Below are 5,418 nucleotides of genomic sequence, written 5' to 3'. Positions count from 1 at the left end.
AAGGTTGTTTTACTAAAAAAATATTTTTATCCTCTGTTTTTTTCCTCTCCTGCAATTACTCTTTGGAAGCCTTATTTATAGAAGAAAATATACAGTTCAGAAAATGATATGCCTAACACCCAGTCAGTGAAATTTCATAATGTTGCCCCAGATGGATATTGCCATACTAGTCCTTTTATATTTGTATGGAGACTTCAAATTCAACCCAAATTCAACTTACTCCTCCAAACTTAAATTTTTCTCTTATAATTAAGTCTTTTAAAGATTAGCCTCTCTGAAAAATTAGCTGTTATATTTTTCAGCATATGTCTTAATATAATCTTTGCTGACATAAATTTGCAGAAAGGATGTTACCTCAGCAGAGGGGCAGAAAACAGATGGTACAAGAGTTCTTGTTATATTTTCAGGAATTTTGAATCTGGCACACAGTTTTATCTGAAAAACAGTGTGGCAGAGGGGAAAAAATTCAGAACATAAAAATATTTTATGTCATTCTTCTCCAAATGAAAATTTTCACTGTCTTTGAAACTTAGTTTGGCACTGTTTTGAAAATAGGGTGAATGGCGTATTTGATGAAATGCTTAGGGAAGAATTATTTTTTTCCATCATGCTGAAGTAATAAGGATGAACAGGTGCTTTGGATTAATGTGAAATGAAATGGAGTCATCAATAATATTAATTTTTGATGAATAATGATTACTCTTGCTCTATAAATAATTGGTATTTTCAGAAAACTTCTGGCTAAGTTGTTAGGTAATTAAGAATAGAATCCAAAGACAGAGGTAACTTCCTTTGCTACCTCTTCTTCTACTTTTATTGGATGACTCCTCCAGAATTATTGAGCTTTGTTTTGAAGGTTACTAACACAGAAGAATTATAACTGATGTAGCTATGTATCTCATATTTTTGCTTTTTGTCATGGATCTGTATAAATACTTCATTGCTCTATGCCTTACTGGGTCTACCTTGGATATAATGGTTTTCATATTAATTGCTGTATCTACTAATTAAGTGTTGTAGAGCTTACAAAACTCTTATCATAGCTAACCTATCTCTCTTTTAATATTCATCTATACAGAGTATGTTTTCAGTAGTTCTTCACACATTATTTTGAATACTTGATATTTAGAAAATGTCCTACCTCACTTCAACAATTGGTTCTCTATTTTTCAGGTGCAAAAGAAAGTTTTGGAATCTTCTAGGATGCAGGGGCTCATTTGTCTACACGGTTCACTGCTACACCTATTCTCATGCTTCTATTTATAATGTGATAAAGTCAGTCATTGTCACTGAAAATTCAGTGATAGAGTAGTAATGGATCACTAATTCTGTAGCTTTCATGCCATTAAACTGTGTGTAACTGAGCACTGCAGAGAGTTAGGGGTGGAGTAGAACCTGGCACATATTCAGGAAAATGCATTTCCTTTTTCAAAGTGAAATGCTGAATGGCTTCACTCATATTATTGCTGAGGGGACCCGCCTAGCTGATGGGAGCACTGCAAGCCCTGCACCATCAGGGGAAGAGCTGGGGTGTGGAGGAAGTTGGTTTGGAGATTTGTCAATGCCTTGATCTAAATAGCCCATGAAATAATTGTCACAGTACTTGATTAAGAAACAATGGTACCACTTCATATTTTCCACCAAATGTCTCAAACCCTTTGCAAATACCATTAGACTAAAATGTTCACTAATAAGAATAAATAGCATTTAATAAAAGGGGAACATGCATTGAACAAAGTACCCCTATTTTCTATTATTAAGTCGCTTTCTGGATTTCTCACTAAAGTTGTGATAGCATCTTTGCATAGATTTTTTAACCAAGTAAATGGCTCAAGAGAGCCCTGGTTAATATTATATAGGAAATCTACTGTAAAACTGGGAACAGAATCCAGATCAGAGATAAACACACTTTTGACTACCAGGGAGATGATAAGAGCTTGCAGAAAGTTTGACTGCTTCGGCTGTGTCTAGTTTTGTGGAATGAATAGTGTGGCATCACATAATGATTAGCGTGGGTCTCATTATTCTTGGATGATTCATTCCCTCACACAGCTGGGGAATTGGACAGTCCAGCAGCTCCTGCCCTGGGACAGCCTGTGCCAATGCAATCATATGCTCTCACCAGTTGCAGGCAGAGGAAGAGCCATAATTGCCCCTTTTTTCATTTGGCCATGTCATTCTAGTCTCAGAGGGATCGATAGGACAAAATCTGACAGCTGCTTACTGGTCATGTCCTTTGGGGGTCAATTCTGAGGCTGATTCTGTGTAATATGGTCTTAATGAACTGGATGATGAGGCAGAGAAGATATTCACTGTGCTCTCAGCAGATGATAGTGGCAGGGCACTCTTCAGAAGGATCTTTGTGGCCTGGGAAAATGCAGGTGCTGCAAGGAGTCAAACATGGCCAGGTACAGTCATGCATGTGAGATGGAGTAGCCCTGTGCACAGATACAGTTTGCTGATGACTAGCTGTAATCCAGCTTCAGAGAAAAGTCCCTGGGAATCATGGTGAACAACAAACTGACAATCAGCCAGCAGTGTTCCTTTATATTGAAGAAGGCTGTTTGCACCCTGGGCTGTACCAGCATGACTGTAGCCAGCAAACAAAGGGAGGTGTCTCTCCCCCTCTGCAGAGTGCTTGTGAAATCAATTCTGAAGTACTGCATCCCATTTTGGACTCAGCAGTGAGACACTTGAGGGTCTGGAGCACAAAGTGTAAGATAAAAAGCTGAGAGGATTTGGCTTGAATAAATCCAGCTTTTAGCTGAAAGCTCTGAGAAGAAAACACTGAGTCAGAATATTGTTATTGCTGTGCAGAGCTGCCTAGAGGGAGACTGTATAGAAGATGGAGTGAGACTCCTCTTGAGACACATGGTTTTGAGATGAGAGATATGAGTTGGTAGGTGAGAATTTTCTTCTAGATGTGATGATTGTCACATATTATTTTATGTAAGAAATAGATATTTATTTTTAATCTTTAGGATGGTCAAACACTGGAACAAGCATCTTTGGGAGTTCCATTATTTCAGAGATTGATTCAGCTAGACAAGAACATGAGTGACCTACTTGAAGCAGACCTTTTTAGAGCAAGAATCTGAACTAGATGACTTTGAGAGGTCCCTTTCAGACTGAATTCTGTGAATCTTTCTAGGTTTGTGTAGTCTGATGTGTGATGAACACCACTGTACCATTACAAGGTTTACCACAGTATGTAGGAAGCTGCTTATCCCATAAGTTATTGGTTTGAACCTTGAAAATGAGAGTTATATGGTAACTGAGCAATTATGACCACAGAGTACAGCTCTATTTTCTGTAAGGCTGTCAGACCTTCTGTGGTTATTTTAAATTGCAATCCATTGAAAAAAAAATTGTAAAAACAAATTATTGATTATACTGCAGAGATGACTGATGGCAGATGACACCAATCCCATTTACTTTCCTCCCTCCCTGATGTAATTTGGACTATATCAGTTTTCATTACAGGAGTTCCTATTTTTACAGTTATGACGACTTTCCTGAAAGGTTTCTCATGCTCGTTTGATTCTGTCCTCTTGAACTGATGAAATGACCTCAGTGCCCCAAAGCACATCATTCTTCTGTTCACATCAGTGGATTTTCTTCCTGTCTCCACCCATTCATGCTTTTGTGGCTGTCTTCTATAAATGACTGGCTTTGTGGTACTCACTCCAGGATGCTGCAGCTTCCCAGCTTCATTTGTCATTTGCGTTCAAGATATATAAAGCAGGCTACACTTCAAATCTTACAGTTTAACACTTGTACCTGCCACTTCCTAGCTCCCTGAATGTGAATCACATATATTGAAAATAAATCCTTGCACATTTGGGTTTCTTCATTGTTTCAAAAATGTTTGATCTGTGTTATCAGAGGAGACACAGCTCTCTGCCTTTACAAGGCAGGAAGCAAGAAATATTAAACAAATGAGAGGGACAAAAGTAGCAGCTCCTCTGAGGCAGCAGGGCACTTTGCAGCAGAAACGACAAGATGGACTACCAGGCTCAGTGTATTAATCAAAAAGCTGATAGGTTTATGCCCAGCTCCCCAGTGCATGGGAGATGTGCCTGCAAGAACTGGCACAATTAATTCACGTCTATCTAAGTCCAAACAGAACACTCCTCTGTGAAAACATGTTCCAGCTGCACTCATGCCACAGAGAATGAGAGGCTGAAAGTAACCAGTGGGAAAGTAAAGTCTTTTGAATGTTTCACGGTTTATTTTTGACTTCTCTGTAGTTAGCAAAATTAAAATTTATTCTTGAGCTACATTTAATATTTTCACAGTAAAATAAAGCCAGGCTTGGGTCTAGTTAGGTGTTCTTCGGCTGTGAGTTTGTCTAGGCAGGGAGAACAATGTTTTCCACTGTGGTTGGTAAATGGTGCACTGATGTGTAACAACATGATAACTTGGGGGTAGATAACCTTAGGGCTGGCTAGAAGAAAACAGCTCTAAAGCTAGAGTTGTATTCAGTGTGGTGACACACTTCTTAAATACAACCTATATTTTCACCCAATAAGGGTAGTAAATGGACATAGAAAACCTGCAAATCTGTTCAGTGTGGAAATACAGCACCAGGACTGTGTATAGGATTAGGAGAAGGGTGTGTCCTTTCTTTGTTCTATTATGCAAACCAGACAATACATTCAGTAATTCAATCTAATCAGGTTTTCACAATCAGGTGCTGGCATAGAACTATAGCAAATATTTCCTGAATCCTTAGCCAGCCACATTTACAGCAATTGGGAAAAAATATGACATGGTAACCCCTTAATTGCCTGTGTCCATCACCTAAGTAGCAGCAGTCCGATGGACTCACTTTGATCTGATAGGCCATAGCTACTCACCATGGCAGAAGAGAAATTGCTGCTTATTTTTAATTCTGTCAAGGTTTCCCCACAGCCTCCCAGGAGCAGGTCTGTTCCCACACTGCAGCCTGGTGAGATGCATGCTAGGTCATCATCAGAGCCCTCCGAATGTCCCTTTTTAAGGTTCGTTGATAATGGATCTTCCTCTGGGAGCCATGAGGATGTTTATTAGGCATTTAAAGGTACCTGATCTGTCTTGTTGTCAGCTGCAAATCAGTCTTCTAAATTACAAGCAAATCAAGGCTTTTAGCAAATGTATTCAAAAATTAACAGAAGATTCATGTGAGTTTTCTACAACTGCTAGGAATATCATCCAATAATCTAATATCACAGCTTTGCAGAACAGGCTGTTAAATGCCATGGCATGGGCAGAGACTAATTAATTAATAAATGAACAAAACCACTTGCAATGTAGAAAGTTCTACTAATGTTAAAAATACTCTCAAAATGTAACTGTGAAATGTAACAGCATTGATTGATTCACTTTTTAAATGATTAAAGACAGCATTCAGGAACACAAAAAAATTCTTGTTTCGGT

The sequence above is a fragment of the Lonchura striata genome, chromosome 2 (assembly GCF_050655825.1).
Source record: "Lonchura striata isolate lonStrDom1 chromosome 2, ASM5065582v1, whole genome shotgun sequence".
NCBI classification, from domain to species: Eukaryota; Metazoa; Chordata; class Aves; order Passeriformes; family Estrildidae; genus Lonchura; species Lonchura striata.
Note: the sequence above shows the minus strand (reverse complement) of the source record.